We start from the raw sequence: 27398 nt of genomic DNA on the forward strand, positions 1-27398 counted from the left end.
CCTAATCCTCTCCAAACAACACTAGAGGCAGCCGTGGATTGCGCCTAACTCTACCTATGCAACTCGGCACAGCCTGAGAAACTAACTAGCCTGAAGATAGAAAATAGTTAAATAAATAGGGCAGCACACTGCAGCGCCAAAACATGCAAACTTGAAAAAACGAAATTTGAACTGCATGCAGTTCAAATTTCGTTTTTTCAAGTTTGCATGTTTTGGCGCTGCAGTGTGCTGCCCTATTTATTTAACTATATACGAGTTGGCGACTCTGGGTTCAGCACCTGTTCACACTCAGTCTATGTTTGGATGTGCAGGTCAGGTTTTTGAAATGTATTCTCTAGCCTTCTGATCGTGCACTCCCCGCCTCCTAGCTTCAGGTGTTTTAATTATAGTAGGTCCAATACCCCTCCACATAGAGAGAGAATTTGAGTCCAAGAAGAGGTTTTTGCATGTACCCATTCAGATGGAGACGTTTATTCTCAGTGAGGTAGGTCAAACTTAGGACCTCGTATAAGAGAGATGCCTTAACGTGGCTACGAGGTACACATAAAATTGGCCATTTTTGTGCGCTAAAAGCTCTCATTTTTCATATTTCTAGTGCAGTAATGCAGTTCAAATTTCGTTTTTTCAAGTTTGCATGTTTTGGCGCTGCAGTGTGCTGCCCTATTTATTTAACTATATACGAGTTGGCGACTCTGGGTTCAGCACCTGTTCACACTCAGTCTATGTTTGGATGTGCAGGTCAGGTTTTTGAAATGAAGATAGAAAATAAGCCTACCTTGCGTCAGAGAAATACCCCAAAGGAAAAGGCAGCCCCCCACATATAATGACTGTGAGTTAAGATGAAAAGACAAACGTAGGGATGAAATAGATTCAGCAAAGTGAGGCCCGACTTTCTTAACAGCGAGGATAGGAAAGATAACTTTGCGGTCTACACAAAACCCTAAAGAAAACCACGCAAAGGGGGCAAAAAGACCCTCCGTACCGAACTAACGGCACGGAGGTACACCCTTTGCGTCCCAGAGCTTCCAGCAACAAATTAGACAAGCTGGACAGAAAAAATAGCAAACAAATAGCAAAGAAGAACTTGGCTATGCAGAGCAGCAGGCCACAGGAATGATCCAGGGAAAAACAAGTCCAACACTGGAACATTGACAGGAAGCATGGATCAAAGCATTAGGTGGAGTTAAGTAGAGAAGCACCTAACGACCTCACCAGATCACCTGAGGGAGGAAACTCAGAAGCCGCAGTACCACTTTCCTCCACAAACGGAAGCTCCCAGAGAGAATCAGCCGAAGTACCACTTGTGACCACAGGAGGGAGCTCTGCCACAGAATTCACAACAGTACCCCCCCCTTGAGGAGGGGTCACCGAACCCTCACCAGAGCCCCCAGGCCGACCAGGATGAGCCACATGAAAGGCACGAACAAGATCGGGAGCATGGACTTCAGAGGCAAAAACCCAGGAATTATCTTCCTGAGCATAACCCTTCCATTTAACCAGATACTGGAGTTTCCGTCTTGAAACACGAGAATCCAAAATCTTCTCCACAATATACTCCAATTCCCCCTCCACCAAAAATGGGGCAGGAGGGTCAACAGATGGAACCATAGGTGCCACGTATCTCCGCAACAATGACCTATGGAATACGTTATGCATGGAAAAAGAATCTGGGAGGGTCAGACGAAAAGACACAGGATTAAGAACCTCAGAAATCCTATACGGACCAATGAAACGAGGTTTAAACTTAGGAGAGGAAACCTTCATAGGAATATGACGAGAAGATAACCAAACCAGATCCCCAACACGAAGTCGGGGACCCACACGGCGTCTGCGATTAGCGAAACGTTGAGCCTTCTCCTGGGACAAGGTCAAATTGTCCACTACATGAGTCCAAATCTGCTGCAACCTGTCCACCACAGTATCCACACCAGGACAGTCCGAAGACTCAACCTGTCCTGAAGAGAAACGAGGATGGAACCCAGAATTGCAGAAAAATGGCGAAACCAAGGTAGCCGAGCTGGCCCGATTATTAAGGGCGAACTCAGCCAAAGGCAAAAAGGACACCCAGTCATCCTGATCGGCAGAAACAAAGCATCTCAGATAGGTTTCCAAGGTCTGATTGGTTCGTTCGGTCTGGCCATTAGTCTGAGGATGGAAAGCCGAGGAAAAAGACAAGTCAATGCCCATCCTACCACAAAAGGCTCACCAAAACCTCGAAACAAACTGGGAACCTCTGTCAGAAACGATATTCTCTGGAATGCCATGCAAACGAACCACATGCTGGAAGAACAATGGCACCAAATCAGAGGAGGAAGGCAATTTAGACAAGGGTACCAGATGGACCATCTTAGAAAAGCGATCACAGACCACCCAAATGATTGACATCTTTTGAGAAACGGGAAGATCTGAAATAAAATCCATAGAGATATGTGTCCAAGGCCTCTTCGGGACCAGCAAGGGCAAAAGCAACCCACTGGCACGAGAACAGCAGGGCTTAGCCCGAGCACAAATCCCACAGGACTGCACAAAAGTACGCACATCCTGCGACAGAGATGGCCACCAAAAGGATCTAGCCACTAACTCTCTGGTACCAAAGATTCCAGGATGACCAGCCAACACCGAGCAATGAACCTCAGTAGAGTTGAGCGACCTTGACCTTTTTAGAGTCGAGCCGGGTTTCGCGAAACCCGACTATCTCAAAAGTCGGGTCGAGTGAAATCGGCCGATTATGACGTAAAGTCGGGATCGACCGAAACACGAAACCCAATGCAAGTCAATGGGGCAGCATAGTCGGCAGTGAGTGGGGGCCAGGAAAACACCTAGAGTGCCCATTTTAATGTCAAAACCATCCATTCTTCATTCATCTGCACCTTCCTGTTTGTCCCCGTGTAAGGTGGTATGGTATGCGGGAAGGGGGACCTGACTTTCAGCAGGGTCACAATCTTGCAGTGTAGCGTGCACAGGAAATGTTGCGTTATGGGTCAATGTACCAGCAGACTCATCTATCACTGGCTGGGCAATGGGCAGGATGAGGAGGAAACACAGATATAGGCCCAAAGAATAAAGTGGGCTAAATGCAGTTCAAAATTGGTAACACAGGACTAATCAGGGGGCATTGCAGTGGAGGACAACTGGAATGAGAGGCTGACACAGAGAGTAGGCCCAAATCAGTAAGTAGTCGAAATGCAGTTCAAAATTGGCAACAGTAGTAAACAGGCGGCACAGCTTTGTTCAGTGGAGGAGAACAGCAAGAAGTGGCAGACACCGATAGTAGGCCCCAACCCAACTAGTAGGCCAAATGCAGTCTAACATTAACAACTACTTAACAAGCGCCTGAAAACGGAATTTCAGGACAGGAAACCAGCAGAACAGCAAGGAGTGGCAGACACCGATAGTAGGCCCCAAACCAACTAGTACGCCAAATGCAGTTGTTCCGTTTAACCACAATTTAATGAGAGCCTGAACATAGAAGTTCAGGAAAGGCAACCTGGAGAACACCTTGGAGTGGAACACACCATCTCTCTACACCCCATACCCAATTTGTAGGTCTAATGCAGCGTAGTTTCCAACAACTACTAAACGAGAGCATGATGATCGAAGCATTGGCGAGGAAACCTGGGGAACACCTTGGAGTGGAAAACACCATCTCTCTACACCCCATACCCAATTTGTAGGCCTAATGCAGCGTAGTTTCCAACAACTACTAAACGAGAGCTGGAAGATCGAAGCTCAGGAAAGGCAACCTGGAGAACACCTTGGAGTGGAACACACCATCTCTCTACACCCCATACCCAATTTGTAGGCCTAATGCAGTGTAGTTTCCAAGAACTACTAAACGAGAGCCGGAAGATCGAAGCTCAGGAAAGGCAACCTGGAGAACACCTTGGAGTGGAACACACCATCTCTCTACACCCCATACCCAATTTGTAGGCCCAATGCAGCGTAGTTTCCAACAACTACTAAACGAGAGCATGATGATCGAAGCATTGGCGAGGAAACCTGGGGAACACCTTGGAGTGGAACACACCATCTCTCTACACCCCATACCCAATTTGTAGGCCTAATGCAGCGTAGTTTCCAACAACTACTAAACGAGAGCATGATGATCGAAGCATTGGCGAGGAAACCTGGGGAACACCTTGGAGTGGAACACACGATCTCTCTACAGTGGAACACACCATCTCTCTACACCCCATACCCAATTTGTAGGCCTAATGCAGCGTAGTTTCCAACAACTACTAAACGAGAGCCGGAAGATCGAAGCTCAGGAAAGGCAACCTGGAGAACACCTTGGAGTGGAACACACCATCTCTCTACACCCCATACCCAATTTGTAGGCCTAATGCAGCGTAGTTTCCAACAACTACTAAACGAGAGCATGATGATCGAAGCATTGGCGAGGAAACCTGGGGAACACCTTGGAGTGGAACACACCATCTCTCTACAGTGGAACACACCATCTCTCTACACCCCATACCCAATTTGTAGGCCTAATGCAGCGTAGTTTCCAACAACTACTAAACGAGAGCCGGAAGATCGAAGCTCAGGAAAGGCAACCTGGAGAACACCTTGGAGTGGAACACACCATCTCTCTACACCCCATACCCAATTTGTAGGCCTAATGCAGCGTAGTTTCCAATAACTACTAAACGAGAGCCGGAAGATCGAAGCTCAGGAAAGGCAACCTGGGGAACACCTTGGAGTGGAACACACCATCTCTCTACACCCCATACCCAATTTGTAGGCCCAATGCAGCGTAGTTTCCAACAACTACTAAACGAGAGCATGATGATCGAAGCATTGGCGAGGAAACCTGGGGAACACCTTGGAGTGGAACACACCATCTCTCTACACCCCATACCCAATTTATAGGCATAATGCAGCGTAGTTTCCAACAACTACTAAACGAGAGCATGATGATCGAAGCATTGGCGAGGAAACCTGGGGAACACCTTGGAGTGGAACACACCATCTCTCTACAGTGGAACACACCATCTCTCTACACCCCATACCCAATTTGTAGGCCTAATGCAGCGTAGTTTCCAACAACTACTAAACGAGAGCCGGAAGATCGAAGCTCAGGAAAGGCAACCTGGGGAACACCTTGGAGTGGAACACACCATCTCTTTACACCCCATACCCAATTTGTAGGCCCAATGCAGCGTAGTTTCCAACAACTACTAAACGAGAGCATGATGATCGAAGCATTGGCGAGGAAACCTGGGGAACACCTTGGAGTGGAACACACCATCTCTCTACACCCCATACCCAATTTGTAGGCCTAATGCAGCGTAGTTTCCAACAACTACTAAACGAGAGCATGATGATCGAAGCATTGGCGAGGAAACCTGGGGAACACCTTGGAGTGGAACACACCATCTCTCTACAGTGGAACACACCATCTCTCTACACCCCATACCCAATTTGTAGGCCCAATGCAGCGTAGTTTCCAACAACTACTAAACGAGAGCATGATGATCGAAGCATTGGCGAGGAAACCTGGGGAACACCTTGGAGTGGAACACACCATCTCTCTACACCCCATACCCAATTTGTAGGCCTAATGCAGCGTAGTTTCCAACAACTACTAAACGAGAGCATGATGATCGAAGCATTGGCGAGGAAACCTGGGGAACACCTTGGAGTGGAACACACCATCTCTCTACAGTGGAACACACCATCTCTCTACACCCCATACCCAATTTGTAGGCCTAATGCAGCGTAGTTTCCAACAACTACTAAACGAGAGCCGGAAGATCGAAGCTCAGGAAAGGCAACCTGGGGAACACCTTGGAGTGGAACACACCATCTCTCTACACCCCATACCCAATTTGTAGGCCTAATGCAGTGTAGTTTCCAAGAACTACTAAACGAGAGCCGGAAGATCGAAGCTCAGGAAAGGCAACCTGGAGAACACCTTGGAGTGGAACACACCATCTCTCTACACCCCATACCCAATTTGTAGGCCTAATGCAGCGTAGTTTCCAACAACTACTAAACGAGAGCCGGAAGATCGAAGCTCAGGAAAGGCAACCTGGGGAACACCACGGAAGGGCTGATTCTTAGGAAGGAAGGCTGTCGGAAAGAAGCAGGGCGCGTCCGAGGGTGATTATATTCTTATTAGGTATATACTCACCCTCGGACGCGCCCTGCTTCTTTATTTGTAATGAATGTTTATTTGCAATGTGGTTTTGACTTACTCTATTTTTTTGGTAAATAATGATTTTATTATTTTCATTGTTTTGCATCTTCTTGGCAATAATATAAAGAAGACGCGACAGGACAACACTCGGTGGATGCCATATCTGTGTTTAAAATTGAAAAAACCTTTCAGTTAACTACTTGCAGGAGAAAGTTATTGTAGCTGGTGGCCATTTTTAGTACTGTACCAGATTTTTGTTGTATGTGTTTGTTTTTAATGTTAAAATGTCTGCATTTGATATCTCTCCAGTATTTTCTTTTTTATAAGCAAAATACTTATTTTTATATTTTCTGATGTTGGTTCCAGGGGTACACGGGCAGCAGTGGTGTGGTCAGTGGAGGCCTAGTGGAAGGAGTGACCACAGACAGGCATCGAAGGCCTAAAATAATAACACATGGCTGTAGGCAATTTTAAATTGGTTCCAGGGGTACACGGGCAGCAGTGGTGTGGTCAGTGGAGGCCTAGTGGAAGGAGTGACCGCAGACAGGCATCGAAGGCCTAAAATAATAACACATGGCTGTAGGCAATTTTAAATTGGTTCCAGGGGTACACGGGCAGCAGTGGCCTGGTCAGTGTAGTAGTAGTAGAAAGAATGGACCGCAGACAGGCATCGAAGGCCTAAAATAAAAAAATTGGGCTGGCTGTAGGCAATTTTAAATTGGTTCCAGGGGTACACGGGCAGCAGTGGTGTGGTCAGTGGAGGCCTAGTGGAAGGAGTGACCGCAGACAGGCATCGAAGGCCTAAAATAATAACACATGGCTGTAGGCAATTTTAAATTGGTTCCAGGGGTACACGGGCAGCAGTGGTGTGGTCAGTGGAGGCCTAGTGGAAGGAGTGACCGCAGACAGGCATCGAAGGCCTAAAATAATAACACATGGCTGTAGGCAATTTTAAATTGGTTCCAGGGGTACACGGGCAGCAGTGGTGTGGTCAGTGGAGGCCTAGTGGAAGGAGTGACCGCAGACAGGCATCGAAGGCCTAAAATAATAACACATGGCTGTAGGCAATTTTAAATTGGTTCCAGGGGTACACGGGCAGCAGTGGTGTGGTCAGTGGAGGCCTAGTGGAAGGAGTGACCGCAGACAGGCATCGAAGGCCTAAAATAATAACACATGGCTGTAGGCAATTTTAAATTGGTTCCAGGGGTACACGGGCAGCAGTGGTGTGGTCAGTGGAGGCCTAGTGGAAGGAGTGACCGCAGACAGGCATCGAAGGCCTAAAATAATAACACATGGCTGTAGGCAATTTTAAATTGGTTCCAGGGGTACACGGGCAGCAGTGGTGTGGTCAGTGGAGGCCTAGTGGAAGGAGTGACCGCAGACAGGCATCGAAGGCCTAAAATAATAACACATGGCTGTAGGCAATTTTAAATTGGTTCCAGGGGTACACGGGCAGCAGTGGTGTGGTCAGTGGAGGCCTAGTGGAAGGAGTGACCGCAGACAGGCATCGAAGGCCTAAAATAATAACACATGGCTGTAGGCAATTTTAAATTGGTTCCAGGGGTACACGGGCAGCAGTGGTGTGGTCAGTGGAGGCCTAGTGGAAGGAGTGACCGCAGACAGGCATCGAAGGCCTAAAATAATAACACATGGCTGTAGGCAATTTTAAATTGGTTCCAGGGGTACACGGGCAGCAGTGGTGTGGTCAGTGGAGGCCTAGTGGAAGGAGTGACCGCAGACAGGCATCGAAGGCCTAAAATAATAACACATGGCTGTAGGCAATTTTAAATTGGTTCCAGGGGTACACAGGCAGCAGTGGCCTGGTCAGTGTAGTAGTAGTAGAAAGAATGGACCGCAGACAGGCATCGAAGGCCTAAAATAAAAAAATTGGGCTGGCTGTAGGCAATTTTAAATTGGTTCCAGGGGTACACGGGCAGCAGTGGTGTGGTCAGTGGAGGCCTAGTGGAAGGAGTGACCGCAGACAGGCATCGAAGGCCTAAAATAATAACACATGGCTGTAGGCAATTTTAAATTGGTTCCAGGGGTACACGGGCAGCAGTGGTGTGGTCAGTGGAGGCCTAGTGGAAGGAGTGACCGCAGACAGGCATCGAAGGCCTAAAATAATAACACATGGCTGTAGGCAATTTTAAATTGGTTCCAGGGGTACACGGGCAGCAGTGGTGTGGTCAGTGGAGGCCTAGTGGAAGGAGTGACCGCAGACAGGCATCGAAGGCCTAAAATAATAACACATGGCTGTAGGCAATTTTAAATTGGTTCCAGGGGTACACGGGCAGCAGTGGTGTGGTCAGTGGAGGCCTAGTGGAAGGAGTGACCGCAGACAGGCATCGAAGGCCTAAAATAATAACACATGGCTGTAGGCAATTTTAAATTGGTTCCAGGGGTACACGGGCAGCAGTGGTGTGGTCAGTGGAGGCCTAGTGGAAGGAGTGACCGCAGACAGGCATCGAAGGCCTAAAATAATAACACATGGCTGTAGGCAATTTTAAATTGGTTCCAGGGGTACACGGGCAGCAGTGGTGTGGTCAGTGGAGGCCTAGTGGAAGGAGTGACCGCAGACAGGCATCGAAGGCCTAAAATAATAACACATGGCTGTAGGCAATTTTAAATTGGTTCCAGGGGTACACGGGCAGCAGTGGTGTGGTCAGTGGAGGCCTAGTGGAAGGAGTGACCGCAGACAGGCATCGAAGGCCTAAAATAATAACACATGGCTGTAGGCAATTTTAAATTGGTTCCAGGGGTACACGGGCAGCAGTGGTGTGGTCAGTGGAGGCCTAGTGGAAGGAGTGACCGCAGACAGGCATCGAAGGCCTAAAATAATAACACATGGCTGTAGGCAATTTTAAATTGGTTCCAGGGGTACACGGGCAGCAGTGGTGTGGTCAGTGGAGGCCTAGTGGAAGGAGTGACCGCAGACAGGCATCGAAGGCCTAAAATAATAACACATGGCTGTAGGCAATTTTAAATTGGTTCCAGGGGTACACGGGCAGCAGTGGTGTGGTCAGTGGAGGCCTAGTGGAAGGAGTGACCGCAGACAGGCATCGAAGGCCTAAAATAATAACACATGGCTGTAGGCAATTTTAAATTGGTTCCAGGGGTACACAGGCAGCAGTGGCCTGGTCAGTGTAGTAGTAGTAGAAAGAATGGACCGCAGACAGGCATCGAAGGCCTAAAATAAAAAAATTGGGCTGGCTGTAGGCAATTTTAAATTGGTTCCAGGGGTACACGGGCAGCAGTGGTGTGGTCAGTGGAGGCCTAGTGGAAGGAGTGACCGCAGACAGGCATCGAAGGCCTAAAATAATAACACATGGCTGTAGGCAATTTTAAATTGGTTCCAGGGGTACACGGGCAGCAGTGGTGTGGTCAGTGGAGGCCTAGTGGAAGGAGTGACCGCAGACAGGCATCGAAGGCCTAAAATAATAACACATGGCTGTAGGCAATTTTAAATTGGTTCCAGGGGTACACGGGCAGCAGTGGTGTGGTCAGTGGAGGCCTAGTGGAAGGAGTGACCGCAGACAGGCATCGAAGGCCTAAAATAATAACACATGGCTGTAGGCAATTTTAAATTGGTTCCAGGGGTACACGGGCAGCAGTGGTGTGGTCAGTGGAGGCCTAGTGGAAGGAGTGACCGCAGACAGGCATCGAAGGCCTAAAATAATAACACATGGCTGTAGGCAATTTTAAATTGGTTCCAGGGGTACACGGGCAGCAGTGGTGTGGTCAGTGGAGGCCTAGTGGAAGGAGTGACCGCAGACAGGCATCGAAGGCCTAAAATAATAACACATGGCTGTAGGCAATTTTAAATTGGTTCCAGGGGTACACGGGCAGCAGTGGTGTGGTCAGTGGAGGCCTAGTGGAAGGAGTGACCGCAGACAGGCATCGAAGGCCTAAAATAATAACACATGGCTGTAGGCAATTTTAAATTGGTTCCAGGGGTACACGGGCAGCAGTGGTGTGGTCAGTGGAGGCCTAGTGGAAGGAGTGACCGCAGACAGGCATCGAAGGCCTAAAATAATAACACATGGCTGTAGGCAATTTTAAATTGGTTCCAGGGGTACACAGGCAGCAGTGGCCTGGTCAGTGTAGTAGTAGTAGAAAGAATGGACCGCAGACAGGCATCGAAGGCCTAAAATAAAAAAATTGGGCTGGCTGTAGGCAATTTTAAATTGGTTCCAGGGGTACACGGGCAGCAGTGGTGTGGTCAGTGGAGGCCTAGTGGAAGGAGTGACCGCAGACAGGCATCGAAGGCCTAAAATAATAACACATGGCTGTAGGCAATTTTAAATTGGTTCCAGGGGTACACGGGCAGCAGTGGTGTGGTCAGTGGAGGCCTAGTGGAAGGAGTGACCGCAGACAGGCATCGAAGGCCTAAAATAATAACACATGGCTGTAGGCAATTTTAAATTGGTTCCAGGGGTACACGGGCAGCAGTGGTGTGGTCAGTGGAGGCCTAGTGGAAGGAGTGACCGCAGACAGGCATCGAAGGCCTAAAATAATAACACATGGCTGTAGGCAATTTTAAATTGGTTCCAGGGGTACACGGGCAGCAGTGGTGTGGTCAGTGGAGGCCTAGTGGAAGGAGTGACCGCAGACAGGCATCGAAGGCCTAAAATAATAACACATGGCTGTAGGCAATTTTAAATTGGTTCCAGGGGTACACGGGCAGCAGTGGTGTGGTCAGTGGAGGCCTAGTGGAAGGAGTGACCGCAGACAGGCATCGAAGGCCTAAAATAATAACACATGGCTGTAGGCAATTTTAAATTGGTTCCAGGGGTACACGGGCAGCAGTGGTGTGGTCAGTGGAGGCCTAGTGGAAGGAGTGACCGCAGACAGGCATCGAAGGCCTAAAATAATAACACATGGCTGTAGGCAATTTTAAATTGGTTCCAGGGGTACACGGGCAGCAGTGGTGTGGTCAGTGGAGGCCTAGTGGAAGGAGTGACCGCAGACAGGCATCGAAGGCCTAAAATAATAACACATGGCTGTAGGCAATTTTAAATTGGTTCCAGGGGTACACAGGCAGCAGTGGCCTGGTCAGTGTAGTAGTAGTAGAAAGAATGGACCGCAGACAGGCATCGAAGGCCTAAAATAAAAAAATTGGGCTGGCTGTAGGCAATTTTAAATTGGTTCCAGGGGTACACGGGCAGCAGTGGTGTGGTCAGTGGAGGCCTAGTGGAAGGAGTGACCGCAGACAGGCATCGAAGGCCTAAAATAATAACACATGGCTGTAGGCAATTTTAAATTGGTTCCAGGGGTACACGGGCAGCAGTGGTGTGGTCAGTGGAGGCCTAGTGGAAGGAGTGACCGCAGACAGGCATCGAAGGCCTAAAATAATAACACATGGCTGTAGGCAATTTTAAATTGGTTCCAGGGGTACACGGGCAGCAGTGGTGTGGTCAGTGGAGGCCTAGTGGAAGGAGTGACCGCAGACAGGCATCGAAGGCCTAAAATAATAACACATGGCTGTAGGCAATTTTAAATTGGTTCCAGGGGTACACGGGCAGCAGTGGTGTGGTCAGTGGAGGCCTAGTGGAAGGAGTGACCGCAGACAGGCATCGAAGGCCTAAAATAATAACACATGGCTGTAGGCAATTTTAAATTGGTTCCAGGGGTACACGGGCAGCAGTGGTGTGGTCAGTGGAGGCCTAGTGGAAGGAGTGACCGCAGACAGGCATCGAAGGCCTAAAATAATAACACATGGCTGTAGGCAATTTTAAATTGGTTCCAGGGGTACACGGGCAGCAGTGGTGTGGTCAGTGGAGGCCTAGTGGAAGGAGTGACCGCAGACAGGCATCGAAGGCCTAAAATAATAACACATGGCTGTAGGCAATTTTAAATTGGTTCCAGGGGTACACGGGCAGCAGTGGCCTGGTCAGTGTAGTAGTAGTAGAAAGAATGGACCGCAGACAGGCATCGAAGGCCTAAAATAAAAAAATTGGGCTGGCTGTAGGCAATTTTAAATTGGTTCCAGGGGTACACGGGCAGCAGTGGTGTGGTCAGTGGAAGCCTAGTGGAAGGAGTGACCGCAGACAGGCATCGAAGGCCTAAAATAATAACACATGGCTGTAGGCAATTTTAAATTGGTTCCAGGGGTACACGGGCAGCAGTGGTGTGGTCAGTGGAGGCCTAGTGGAAGGAGTGACCGCAGACAGGCATCGAAGGCCTAAAATAATAACACATGGCTGTAGGCAATTTTAAATTGGTTCCAGGGGTACACGGGCAGCAGTGGTGTGGTCAGTGGAGGCCTAGTGGAAGGAGTGACCGCAGACAGGCATCGAAGGCCTAAAATAATAACACATGGCTGTAGGCAATTTTAAATTGGTTCCAGGGGTACATGGGCAGCAGTGGTGTGGTCAGTGGAGGCCTAGTGGAGGGAGTGACCGCAGACAGGCCCAATGCAGCGTAGTTTCCAACAACTACTAAACGAGAGCATGATGATCGAAGCATTGGCGAGGAAACCTGGGGAACACCTTGGAGTGGAACACACCATCTCTCTACAGTGGAACACACCATCTCTCTACACCCCATACCCAATTTGTAGGCCTAATGCAGCGTAGTTTCCAACAACTACTAAACGAGAGCCGGAAGATCGAAGCTCAGGAAAGGCAACCTGGGGAACACCTTGGAGTGGAACACACCATCTCTCTACACCCCATACCCAATTTGTAGGCCTAATGCAGTGTAGTTTCCAAGAACTACTAAACGAGAGCCGGAAGATCGAAGCTCAGGAAAGGCAACCTGGAGAACACCTTGGAGTGGAACACACCATCTCTCTACACCCCATACCCAATTTGTAGGCCTAATGCAGCGTAGTTTCCAACAACTACTAAACGAGAGCCGGAAGATCGAAGCTCAGGAAAGGCAACCTGGGGAACACCACGGAAGGGCTGATTCTTAGGAAGGAAGGCTGTCGGAAAGAAGCAGGGCGCGTCCGAGGGTGATTATATTCTTATTAGGTATATACTCACCCTCGGACGCGCCCTGCTTCTTTATTTGTAATGAATGTTTATTTGCAATGTGGTTTTGACTTACTCTATTTTTTTGGTAAATAATGATTTTATTATTTTCATTGTTTTGCATCTTCTTGGCAATAATATAAAGAAGACGCGACAGGACAACACTCGGTGGATGCCATATCTGTGTTTAAAATTGAAAAAACCTTTCAGTTAACTACTTGCAGGAGAAAGTTATTGTAGCTGGTGGCCATTTTTAGTACTGTACCAGATTTTTGTTGTATGTGTTTGTTTTTAATGTTAAAATGTCTGCATTTGATATCTCTCCAGTATTTTCTTTTTTATAAGCAAAATACTTATTTTTATATTTTCTGATGTTGGTTCCAGGGGTACACGGGCAGCAGTGGTGTGGTCAGTGGAGGCCTAGTGGAAGGAGTGACCGCAGACAGGCATCGAAGGCCTAAAATAATAACACATGGCTGTAGGCAATTTTAAATTGGTTCCAGGGGTACACGGGCAGCAGTGGTGTGGTCAGTGGAGGCCTAGTGGAAGGAGTGACCGCAGACAGGCATCGAAGGCCTAAAATAATAACACATGGCTGTAGGCAATTTTAAATTGGTTCCAGGGGTACACGGGCAGCAGTGGTGTGGTCAGTGGAGGCCTAGTGGAAGGAGTGACCGCAGACAGGCATCGAAGGCCTAACATAACAAAAATGTCAATACAATGGTATTGTCAGTGGCAGGCATTGAAGGATGTCAGCGCATAGACTAAACATTGGTGGAGCTGTGAGATAATTTTGCAAGTGGTAGTGCACTGTTTGAGCTGGGGGGGGGGGAACTGTCTTGTGGCTGGCGGTACAGGCCCAGGGCCCCTCATATTACAACGGTGTGTCTGACGTTGGGTGCGCACCACCACCGCCAGAGACACTTTATTGTACTAGGAGGGACCCAGTGGCAGTGCCGTCGACCAAAAGCGGGCACACCCACCTCTTCAGACAAACTGCACTCTCACGGGTGCTGTCGCCAAGTGTCGATACCACGGCCCCGTGTGGGGAGTTTGGCCATTTAGTGAGGTGTAAACATGTCGTATGCTGGACAATCAGGTGCAGAAAATTACGAGATTGGAAAAGGCATTCAGAATAGTCCACAGGCAAGACCTTTTCATAGGAAAGCTAGGTGTCAGCCGGGCAAGGTGGGGCAAAAGATTTCGAAATCCAGTTGTGGTTCATTTTAATGAAGGTTAGATCATCTACATTTTGGGTAGCCAGACGAGTCCTTTTTTCTGTTAGTATTGAACCTGCAGCACTGAATACTCTTTCTGATAGGACACTAGCTGCCGGGCAAGCAAGCTCCTGCAATGCATATTCTGCCAATTCTGGCCAGGTGTCTAATTTTGATGACCAGTAATCAAATGGGAATGACGGTTGAGGGAGAACATCGATAAGGGATGAAAAATAGTTTGTAACCATACTGGACAAATGTTGTCTCCTGTCACTTTGAATTGATGCTGCAGTACCTGTCCTGTCTGCGGTCATAGCAAAATCACTCCACAACCTGGTCAGAAAACCCCTCTGGCCAACGCCACTTCTGATTTCTGCCCCTCTAACTCCTCTAGTCTGCTGGCCCCTGCAGCTCGTGTGAGAACGATCACGGGCGCTGTGTGCAGGGAATGCCAGAAGCAAACGGTCAACAAGAGTTGATTGTTTGGTTGCTAATATTAGTTCCAAGTTCTCATGTGGCATTATATTTTGCAATTTGCCTTTATAGCGAGGATCAAGGAGGCAGGCCAACCAGTAATCGTCATCGTTCATCATTTTAGTTATGCGTGTGTCCCTTTTGAGGATACGTAAGGCATAATCCGCCATGTGGGCCAAAGTTCCAGTTCTCAAATCTGCGGTTGTGCTTGGTTGAGGGGCAGTTTCAGGCAAATCCACGTCACTTGTGTCCCTCCAAAAACCAGAACCCGGCCTTGCCGCGCCACCAATTTCCAGTGGCCCCGGAAAAGCTTCCTCATTAAAAATATAATCATCCCCATCATCCTCCTCGTCCTCCTCCTCCTCTTCGCCCGCTAACTCGTCCTGTACACTGCCCTGGCCAGACAATGGCTGACTGTCATCAAGGCTTTCCTCTTCCTCAGCTGCAGACGCCTGATCCTTTATGTGCGTCAAACTTTGCATCAGCAGACGCATTAGGGGGATGCTCATGCTTATTATGGCGTTGTCTGCACTAACCAGCCGTGTGCATTCCTCAAAACACTGAAGGACTTGACACATGTCTTGAATCTTCGACCACTGCACACCTGACAACTCCATGTCTGCCATCCTACTGCCTGCCCGTGTATGTGTATCCTCCCACAAAAACATAACAGCCCGCCTCTGTTCGCACAGTCTCTGAAGCATGTGCAGTGTTGAGTTCCACCTTGTTGCAACGTCTATGATTAGGCGATGCTGGGGAAGGTTCAAAGAACGCTGATAGGTCTGCATACGGCTGGAGTGTATGGGCGAACGGCGGATATGTGAGCAAAGTCCACGCACTTTGAGGAGCAGGTCGGATAACCCCGGATAACTTTTCAGGAAGCACTGCACCACCAGGTTTAAGGTGTGAGCCAGGCAAGGAATGTGTTTCAGTTGGGAAAGGGAGATGGCAGCCATGAAATTCCTTCCGTTATCACTCACTACCTTGCCTGCCTCAAGATCTACAGTGCCCAGCCACGACTGCGTTTCTTTCTGCAAGAACTCGGACAGAACTTCCGCGGTGTGTCTGTTGTCGCCCAAACACTTCATAGCCAATACAGCCTGCTGACGTTTGCCAGTAGCTGCCCCATAATGGGAGACCTGGTGTGCAACAGTGGCAGCTGCGGATGGAGTGGTTGTGCGACTGCGGTCTGTGGACGAGCTCTCGCTTCTGCAGGAGGACGAAGAGGAGGAGGAGGGGTGCGAACGGCTACAGCCAATTGTTTCCTAGACCGTGGGCTAGGCAGAACTGTCCCAAACTTGCTGTCCCCTGTGGACCCTGCATCCACCACATTTACCCAGTGTGCCGTGATGGACACGTAACGTCCCTGGCCATGCCTACTGGTCCATGCATCTGTTGTCAGGTGCACCTTTGTGCTCACAGATTGCCTGAGTGCATGGACGATGCGCTCTTTAACATGCTGGTGGAGGGCTGGGATGGCTTTTCTGGAAAAAAAGTGTCGACTGGGTAGCTCGTAGCGTGGTACAGCGTAGTCCATCAGGGCTTTGAAAGCTTCGCTTTCAACTAACCGGTAGGGCATCATCTCTAACGAGATTAGTCTAGCTATGTGTGCGTTCAAACCCTGTGTACGCGGATGCGAGGCTAAGTACTTCCTTTTTCTAACCATAGTCTCATGTAGGGTGAGCTGGACTGGAGAGCTGGAGATCGTGGAACTAGCGGGGGTGCCAGTGGACATGGCAGACTGAGAGACGGTGGGAGATGGTATTGTTGCCGCCGGTGCCCTAGATGCAGTGTTTCCTACTACGAAACTGGTGATTCCCTGACCCTGACTGCTTTGGCCTGGCAAAGAAACCTGCACAGATACTGCAGGTGGTGCGGAAAATGGTGGCCCTACACTGCCGGAAGGGATGTTGCGTTGCTGACTAGCTTCATTGGCCGAGGGTGCTACAACCTTAAGGGACGTTTGGTAGTTAGTCCAGGCTTGCAAATGCATGGTGGTTAAATGTCTATGCATGCAACTTGTATTGAGACTTTTCAGATTCTGTCCTTTGCATAAGGTAGTTGAACATTTTTGACAGATGACTTTGCGCTGATCAATTGGATGTTGTTTAAAAAAATGCCAGACTGCACTCTTTCTAGCATCGGATACCTTTTCAGGCATTGCAGACTGAGCTTTAACCGGATGGCCACGCTGTCCTCCAACAGGTTTTGCCTTTGCCACGCGTTTTGGGCAAGATACGGGCCCGGCAGATGGAACCTGTTGCGATGTTGATGCCTGCTGCGGCCCCTCCTCCTCCGCTTCAGAACTGCTGCCGCCTGCACCCTGTTCCCCCAATGGCTGCCAATCGGGGTCAAGAACTGGGTCATCTATTACCTCTTCTTGTAGCTCGTGTGCAACTTCGTCTGTGTCACCGTGTCGGTCGGTGGTATAGCGTTCGTAATGGGGCAACATAGTCTCATCAGGGTCTGATTCTTGATCATTACCCTGCGAGGGCAATGTTGTGGTCTGAGTCAAAGGACCAGCATAGTAGTCTGGCTGTGGCTGTGCATCAGTGCACTCCATGTCAGATTCAACTTGTAACGGGCATGGACTGTTAACTGCTTCACTTTCTAAGCCAGGGACGGTATGTGTAAAGAGCTCCATGGAGTAACCCGTTGTGTCGCCTGCTGCATTCTTCTCTGTTGTTGTTTTTGCTGAAGAGGACAAGGAAGCGACTTGTCCCTGACCGTGAACATCCACTAACGACGCGCTGCTTTGACATTTACCAGTTTCACGAGAGGAGGCAAAAGAGCTAGAGGCTGAGTCAGCAAGATAAGCCAAAACTTGCTCTTGCTGCTCCGGCTTTAAAAGCGGTTTTCCTACTCCCAGAAAAGGGAGCGTTCGAGGCCTTGTGTAGCCTGACGACGAACCTGGCTCCACAGCTCCAGACTTAGGTGCAATATTTTTTTTCCCACGACCAGCTGATGCTCCACCACTACCACTACCCTCATTACCAGCTGACAATGAACGCCCCCGGCCACGACCTCTTCCACCATACTTCCTCATTGTTTTAAAAACGTAAACAAACTAACGGTATTTGTTGCTGTCACACAAATTACACGGTGAGCTATAACTTCAGTATGATTTAGCTACCCCTTTACAGGTGAGTGAGACCACAACGAAAATCAGGCACAATGTTACACACTCTGTTGTTGGTGGCAACAAATGAGAGAGATGCCACACACGCAGGACTGTCACTGAAGCACAAATGTAAATATTAATCTCCCACTGATTTGATTTTTTTTTTTTTTTCAGGGAGACTTTAGGAAAAAAAAAAATAGAATAAAATGATTTTTTCAGGAAGAATTTAGAAACCAAATAAAATAAAATGATTTTTTCAGGGAGAATTTAGAAAACAAATAAAACAAAAAAAGGCTTTCTATGGCCCACTGAGTGAGAGATGACGCACACAGGAGTCAGGAGTGGCACACAAGCCCAGAGGCCAATATTTATCTCCCACTGATTGATGTAGTGATTTTTTCAGGTAGATTTTGGAACCCAAATCAAGCTAAAAAAAATGATAGGCTTTCTATGGCCCACAATTGGAGAGAGAGAGAGAGATGGCACACCCAGGAGTCAAGACTGGCACACAAGCAGAAAGGGCAATATTAATCTCCCACTGATTTGTTTGTTTTTTTTTTTTTTCAGGGAGACTTTAGGAAAAAAAAATAATAGAATAAAATGATTTTTTCAGGAAGAATTTAGAAACCAAATAAAATAAAATGATTTTTTCAGGGAGAATTTAGAAAACAAATAAAACAAAAAAAGGCTTTCTATGGCCCACTGAGTGAGAGATGACGCACACAGGAGTCAGGAGTGGCACACAAGCCCAGAGGCCAATATTTATCTCCCACTGATTGATGTAGTGATTTTTTCAGGTAGATTTTGGAACCCAAATCAAGCTAAAAAAATAATAGGCTTTCTATGGCCCACAATTGGAGAGAGAGAGAGAGATGGCACACCCAGGAGTCAAGACTGGCACACAAGCAGAAAGGGCAATATTAATCTCCCACTGATTTGTTTTTTTTTTGTTTTTTTCAGGGAGACTTTAGGAAGAAAAAAAAATAGAATAAAATGATTTTTTCAGGAAGAATTTAGAAACCAAATAAAATAAAATGATTTTTTCAGGGAGAATTTAGAAAACAAATAAAACAAAAAAAGGCTTTCTATGGCCCACTGAGTGAGAGATGACGCACACAGGAGTCAGGAGTGGCACACAAGCCCAGAGGCCAATATTTATCTCCCACTGATTGATGTAGTGATTTTTTCAGGTAGATTTTGGAACCCAAATCAAGCTAAAAAAATAATAGGCTTTCTATGGCCCACAATTGGAGAGAGAGAGAGAGATGGCACACCCAGGAGTCAAGACTGGCACACAAGCAGAAAGGGCAATATTAATCTCCCACTGATTTGTTTTTTTTTTGTTTTTTTTTCAGGGAGACTTTAGGAAAAAAAAAATAATAGAATAAAATGATTTTTTCAGGAAGAATTTAGAAACCAAATAAAATAAAATGATTTTTTCAGGGAGAATTTAGAAAACAAATAAAACAAAAAAAGGCTTTCTATGGCCCACTGAGTGAGAGATGACGCACACAGGAGTCAGGAGTGGCACACAAGCCCAGAGGCCAATATTTATCTCCCACTGATTGATGTAGTGATTTTTTCAGGTAGATTTTGGAACCCAAATCAAGCTAAAAAAATAATAGGCTTTCTATGGCCCACAATTGGAGAGAGAGAGAGAGATGGCACACCCAGGAGTCAAGACTGGCACACAAGCAGAAAGGGCAATATTAATCTCCCACTGATTTGTTTTTTTTTTGTTTTTTTCAGGGAGACTTTAGGAAGAAAAAAAAATAGAATAAAATGATTTTTTCAGGAAGAATTTAGAAACCAAATAAAATAAAATGATTTTTTCAGGGAGAATTTAGAAAACAAATAAAACAAAAAAAGGCTTTCTATGGCCCACTGAGTGAGAGATGACGCACACAGGAGTCAGGAGTGGCACACAAGCCCAGAGGCCAATATTTATCTCCCACTGATTGATGTAGTGATTTTTTCAGGTAGATTTTGGAACCCAAATCAAGCTAAAAAAATAATAGGCTTTCTATGGCCCACAATTGGAGAGAGAGAGAGAGATGGCACACCCAAGAGTCAAGACTGGCACACAAGCAGAAAGGGCAATATTAATCTCCCACTGATTTGTTTTTTTTTTTTTTTTTTCAGGGAGACTTTAGGAAAAAAAAATAATAGAATAAAATGATTTTTTCAGGAAGAATTTAGAAACCAAATAAAATAAAATGATTTTTTCAGGGAAAATTTAGAAAACAAATAAAACAAAAAAAGGCTTTCTATGGCCCACTGAGTGAGAGATGACGCACACAGGAGTCAGGAGTGGCACACAAGCCCAGAGGCCAATATTTATCTCCCACTGATTGATGTAGTGATTTTTTCAGGTAGATTTTGGAACCCAAATCAAGCTAAAAAAATAATAGGCTTTCTATGGCCCACAATTGGAGAGAGAGAGAGAGATGGCACACCCAGGAGTCAAGACTGGCACACAAGCAGAAAGGGCAATATTAATCTCCCACTGATTTGTTTTTTTTTGTTTTTTTTCAGGGAGACTTTAGGAAAAAAAAATAATAGAATAAAATGATTTTTTCAGGAAGAATTTAGAAACCAAATAAAATAAAATGATTTTTTCAGGGAGAATTTAGAAAACAAATAAAACAAAAAAAGGCTTTCTATGGCCCACTGAGTGAGAGATGACGCACACAGGAGTCAGGAGTGGCACACAAGCCCAGAGGCCAATATTTATCTCCCACTGATTGATGTAGTGATTTTTTCAGGTAGATTTTGGAACCCAAATCAAGCTAAAAAAAATAATAGGCTTTCTATGGCCCACAATTGGAGAGAGAGAGAGAGATGGCACACCCAGGAGTCAAGACTGGCACACAAGCAGAAAGGGCAATATTAATCTCCCACTGATTTTTTTTTTTTTTTTTTTTTCAGGGAGACTTTAGGAAAAAAAAATAATAGAATAAAATGATTTTTTCAGGAAGAATTTAGAAACCAAATAAAATAAAATGATTTTTTCAGGGAGAATTTAGAAAACAAATAAAACAAAAAAAGGCTTTCTATGGCCCACTGAGTGAGAGATGACGCACACAGGAGTCAGGAGTGGCACACAAGCCCAGAGGCCAATATTTATCTCCCACTGATTGATGTAGTGATTTTTTCAGGTAGATTTTGGAACCCAAATCAAGCTAAAAAAATAATAGGCTTTCTATGGCCCACAATTGGAGAAAGAGAGAGAGATGGCACACCCAGGAGTCAAGACTGGCACACAAGCAGAAAGGGCAATATTAATCTCCCACTGATTTGTTTTTTGTTTTTTTTTTTCAGGGAGACTTTAGGAAAAAAAAATAATAGAATAAAATGATTTTTTCAGGAAGAATTTAGAAACCAAATAAAATAAAATGATTTTTTCAGGGAGAATTTAGAAAACAAATAAAACAAAAAAAGGCTTTCTATGGCCCACTGAGTGAGAGATGACGCACACAGGAGTCAGGAGTGGCACACAAGCCCAGAGGCCAATATTTATCTCCCACTGATTGATGTAGTGATTTTTTCAGGTAGATTTTGGAACCCAAATCAAGCTAAAAAAATAATAAGCTTTCTATGGCCCACAATTGGAGAGAGAGAGAGAGAGATGGCACACCCAGGAGTCAAGACTGGCACACAAGCAGAAAGGGCAATATTAATCTCCCACTGATTTGTTTTTTGTTTTTGTTTTTTTCAGGGAGACTTTAGGAAGAAAAAAAAATAGAATAAAATGATTTTTTCAGGAAGAATTTAGAAACCAAATAAAATAAAATGATTTTTTCAGGGAGAATTTAGAAAACAAATAAAACAAAAAAAAGGCTTTCTATGGCCCACTGAGTGAGAGATGACGCACACAGGAGTCAGGAGTGGCACACAAGCCCAGAGGCCAATATTTATCTCCCACTGATTGATGTAGTGATTTTTTCAGGTAGATTTTGGAACCCAAATCAAGCTAAAAAAATAATAGGCTTTCTATGGCCCACAATTGGAGAGAGAGAGAGAGATGGCACACCCAGGAGTCAAGACTGGCACACAAGCAGAAAGGGCAATATTAATCTCCCACTGATTTGTTTTTTTTTGTTTTTTTTCAGGGAGACTTTAGGAAAAAAAAAATAATAGAATAAAATGATTTTTTCAGGAAGAATTTAGAAACCAAATAAAATAAAATGATTTTTTCAGGGAGAATTTAGAAAACAAATAAAACAAAAAAAGGCTTTCTATGGCCCACTGAGTGAGAGATGACGCACACAGGAGTCAGGAGTGGCACACAAGCCCAGAGGCCAATATTTATCTCCCACTTTTTTTTTTTGTTCCAGGGAAAATTTATAAACCCAATAAAAAAAATAATAAATAGGCTTTCTATGGCCCACTATCTGAGAGACAGAGAGAGATGGCACGCTTAGGACTGGCACACAAGCCCAAAGGCCAATATTAATCTCCCTTTTTTTTAAGGGAGAATTTATAAAACCAAAAAAAAAAAAATAAATAGGCTTTCTATGGCCCACTATTTGTGAGAGAGATGGCACGCTCAGGACTGGCACACAAGTCCAGAGGCCAATATTAATCTCCCACTTTTTTTTTTTTTTTCCAGGGAAAATTTATAAACCCAATAAAAAAATAAATAAATAGGCTTTCTATGGCTCACTATCTGAGAGAGAGAGATGGCACGCTTAGGACTGGCACACAAGCCCAAAGGCCAATATTAATCTCCCTTTTTTTTAAGGGAGAATTTATAAAACCAAAAAAAAATAAATAAATAGGCTTTCTATGGCCCACTATTTGTGAGAGAGATGGCACGCTCAGGACTGGCACACAAGCCCAGAGGCCAATATTAATCTCCCACTTTTTTTTTTTTTTTCCAGGGAAAATTTATAAACCCAATAAAAAAATAAATAAATAGGCTTTCTATGGCTCACTATCTGAGAGAGAGAGATGGCACGCTTAGGACTGGCACACAAGCCCAAAGGCCAATATTAATCTCCCACTGATTGATTTATTGATTTTTTCAGGTAGAATTTAGAACCCAAATAAAGCAAAAAAAAAAAAAAAAAAAGGGCTTTCTATGGCCCACTGAGTGAGTGATGATGCACACAGGAGTCAGGAGTGGCACACAAGCCCTGAGGCCAATATTTTTCTCCCACTGATTGATGTAGTGATTTTTTCAGGTAGATTTTAGAACCCAAATCAAGCAAAAAAATAAATAGGCTTTCTATTGCCCACTGACTGAGAGATGGCACACACAGGAGTCAAGAGTGGCACACAAGCCCTGAGGCCAATATTTTTCTCCCACTGATTGATGTAGTGATTTTTTCAGGTAGATTTTATAACCCAAATCAAGCAAAAAAATAAATAGGCTTTCTATGGCCCACTGAGTGAGAGATGACACAGACAGGGATGGCATTCTAGCAGAAATGTCAATCTTAATCTCCCACAAAAAAAAAAAAAAAAAAAAAAAGGGAGTGTCCTTCAATTACTATCTCCCTGCAGTAATCTCAGCCAGGTATGGCAGGCAGCAATAAGGAGTGGACTGATGCACAAATTAAATAAAAAGTGTGTACAAACAAAAAAGATAGCTGTGCAGAAAGGAAGGAACAAGAGGATTTGTGCTTTGAAAAAAGCAGTTGGCTTGCACAGCGGCGTACACACAGCAATGCAGCTATCAGGGAGCCTTCTAGGGCAGCCCAATGAGCTACAGCGCTGAGGGGGAAAAAAAAAAAATGTAGCTTCTACTGTCCCTGCACACTGAAGGTGGTGTTGGGCAGTGGAAATCGCTACAGCACAAGCGGTTTGGTGGTTAATGGACCCTGCCTAACGCTATCCCTGCTTCTGACGAAGCGGCAGCAACCTCTCCCTAAGCTCAGATCAGCAGCAGTAACATGGCGGTCGGCGGGAACTCCCCTTTATAGCCCCTGTGACGCCGCAGACAGCAAGCCAATCACTGCAATGCCCTTCTCTAAGATGGTGGGGACCAGGACCTATGTCATCACGCTGCCCACACTCTGCGTTTACCTTCATTGGCTGAGAAATGGCGCTTTTCGCGTCATTGAAACGCGACTTTGGCGCGAAAGTCGCGTACCGCATGGCCGACCCCGCACAGGGGTCGGATCGGGTTTCATGAAACCCGACTTTGCCAAAAGTCGGCGACTTTTGAAAATGAACGACCCGTTTCGCTCAACCCTAAACCTCAGAGATAACTTTATTCGTCCACCTATCAGGGACAAACAGTTTCTCCGCTGGACAACGATCAGGTTTATTAGCCTGAAATTTTTGCAGCACCCGCCGCAAATCAGGGGAGATGGCAGACACAATTACTCCTTCCTTGAGGATACCCGCCGGCTCAGATAAACCCGGAGAGTCGGGCACAAAACTCCTAGACAGAGCATCCGCCTTCACATTTTTAGAGCCCGGAAGGTACGAAATCACAAAGTCAAAACGGGCAAAAAACAGCGACCAACGAGCCTGTCTAGGATTCAAACGCTTAGCAGACTCGAGATAAGTCAAGTTCTTATGATCAGTCAATATCACCACGCGATGCTTAGCTCCTTCAAGCCAATGACGCCACTCCTCGAATGCCCACTTCATGGCCAGCAACTCTCGGTTGCCCACATCATAATTTCACTCAGCAGGCGAAAACTTCCTGGAAAAAAAAGCGCATGGTTTCATCACTGAGCAATCAGAACCTATCTGCAACAAAACAACCCCTGCTCCAATCACAGAAGCATCAACCTCGACCTGGAACGGAAGAGAAACATCTGGTTGACACAACACAGGGGCAGAAGAAAAACGACGCTTCAACTCTTGAAAAGCTTCCACAGCAGCAGAAGACCAATTGACCAAATCAGCACCCTTCTTGGTCAAATCGGTCAATGGTTTGGCAATACTAGAAAAATTGCAGATGAAGCGACGATAAAAATTAGCAAAGCCCAGGAACTTTTGCAGACTTTTCAGAGATGTCGGCTGAGTCCAATCATGGATGGCTTGGACCTTAACAGGATCCATCTCGATAGTAGAAGGGGAAAAGATGAACCCCAAAAATGAAACCTTCTGCACACCAAAGAGACACTTTGATCCCTTCACAAACAAAGAATTAGGACGCAGGACCTGAAAAACCGTTCTGACCTGCTTCACATGAGACTCCCAATCATCCGAGAAGATCAAAATGTCATCCAAGTACACAATCAGGAATTTATCCAGGTACTCTCGGAAGATGTCATGCATAAAGGACTGAAACACTGATGGAGCATTGGCAAGTCCGAATGGCATCACTAGATACTCAAAATGACCCTCGGGCGTATTAAATGCAGTTTTCCATTCATCGCCTTGCCTGATTCGCACCAGATTATACGCACCACGAAGATCTATCTTGGTGAACCAACTAGCCCCCTTAATCCGAGCAAACAAATCAGATAACAATGGCAAGGGGTACTGAAATTTAACAGTAATCTTATTAAGAAGGCGGTAATCTATACAAGGTCTCAGCGAACCATCCTTCTTGGCTACAAAAAAGAACCCTGCTCCTAATGGCGACGATGACGGGCGAATATGCCCCTTCTCCAGGGATTCCTTCACATAACTGCGCATAGCGGTGTGCTCAGGCACGGATAAATTAAACAGTCGACCTTTTGGGAATTTACTACCAGGAATCAAATTGATAGCACAATCACAATCCCTATGCGGAGGTAGGGCATCGGACTTGGGCTCATCAAATACATCCCGGTAATCAGACAAGAACTCTGGAACCTCAGAAGGGGTGGATGACGAAATTGACAGAAATGGAACATCACCATGTACCCCCTGACAACCCCAGCTGGACACCGACATGGATTTCCAATCCAATACTGGATTATGGGCTTGTAGCCATGGCAACCCCAACACGACCACATCATGCAGATTATGCAACACCAGAAAGCGAATAACCTCCTGATGTGCAGGAGCCATGCACATGGTCAGCTGGGTCCAGTATTGAGGCTTATTCTTGGCCAAAGGCGTAGCATCAATTCCTCTTAATGGATAGGACACTGCAAGGGCTCCAAGAAAAACCCACAACGCTTAGCATATTCCAAGTCCATCAAATTCAGGGCAGCGCCTGAATCCACAAACGCCATGACAGAATGCGATGACAAAGAGCAGATCAAGGTAACGGACAGAAGAAATTTTGACTGTACTGTACCAATGGTGGCAGACCTAGCGAACCGCTTAGTGCGCTTAGGACAATCAGAGATAGCATGAGTGGAATCACCACAGTAGAAACACAGCCCATTCAGACGTCTGTGTTCTTGCCGTTCAACTCTGGTCATAGTCCTATCGCACTGCATAGACTTAGGTTTAATCTCAGGTAATACCGCCAAATGTTGCACAGATTTACGCTCACGCAAGCGTCGACCGATCTGAATGGCCAAAGACATAGACTCATTCAAACCAGCAGGCATAGGAAATCCCACCATGACATCCTTAAGGGCTTCAGAGAGACCCTTTCTGAATATAGCTGCCAGCGCAGATTCATTCCATTGCGTGAGAACGGACCACTTTCTAAATTTCTGACAATATACCTCTATCTCATCCTGAGCCTGACAAAGAGCCAGCAAATTTTTTCTGCCTGATCCACTGAATTAGGCTCATCGTACAGCAATCCAAGCGCCAGGAAAAACGCATCAATATTACTTAATGCAGGATCTCCTGACGCAAGAGAAAATGCCCAGTCCTGAGGGTCGCCACGCAAAAAAGAAATGACGATCCTAACCTGTTGAACTGGGTCACCAGAGGAGCGAGGTTTCAAAGCCAGAAATAGTTTACAATTATTTTTGAAACTCAGAAATTTAGTTCTATCTCCAAAAAACAAATCTGGAATAGGAATTCTCGGTTCTAACAAAGAATTCTGAACCACAAAATCTTGAATATTTTGAACTCTTGCCGTGAGCTGATCCACACATGAAGACAGACCTTTAATGTCCATTGTTACACCTGTGTCCTGAACCACCCAAATGTCTAGGGGAAAAAAAAGGCAAAACACAGTGCAAAGAAAAAAATATGGTCTCAGAACTTCTTTTTTCCCTCTATTGAGAATCATTAGCACTTTGGGCTTCCTGTACTGTTGTGATAGGCAATTCAGTACCACAATGGACATAGCGGTCAGAGCACATACAGTGATCTGACAATAACCCAAAATAATAGAACGAGCTCTGAGACGTGGGAACTCTGCAGACCGCAATCCCTAATCCTCTCCAAACAACACTAGAGGCAGCCGTGGATTGCGTCTAACTCTACCTATGCAACTCGGCACAGCCTGAGAAACTAACTAGCCTGAAGATAGAAAATGAGCCTACCTTGCCTCAGAGAAATACCCCAAAGGAAAAGGCAGCCCCCCACATATAATGACTGTGAGTTAAGATGAAAAGACAAACGTAGGGATGAAATAGATTCAGCAAAGTGAGGCCCGACTTTCTTAACAG

At 46.0% G+C, this 27398-nt stretch overlaps 1 protein-coding gene across 1 annotated transcript in view; it reads left to right on the top strand.

Annotated features, from left to right (window-relative positions):
- MAP3K12 (mitogen-activated protein kinase kinase kinase 12) overlaps positions 1-27398 on the top strand; it is a 249343-nt gene that overhangs the window by 26643 nt on the left and 195302 nt on the right. The gene's annotated exons all lie outside the window — the stretch shown is intronic.

Source organism: Ranitomeya imitator, chromosome 3, assembly GCF_032444005.1.
Source record: "Ranitomeya imitator isolate aRanImi1 chromosome 3, aRanImi1.pri, whole genome shotgun sequence".
In the NCBI taxonomy this organism is placed as follows: domain Eukaryota; kingdom Metazoa; phylum Chordata; class Amphibia; order Anura; family Dendrobatidae; genus Ranitomeya; species Ranitomeya imitator.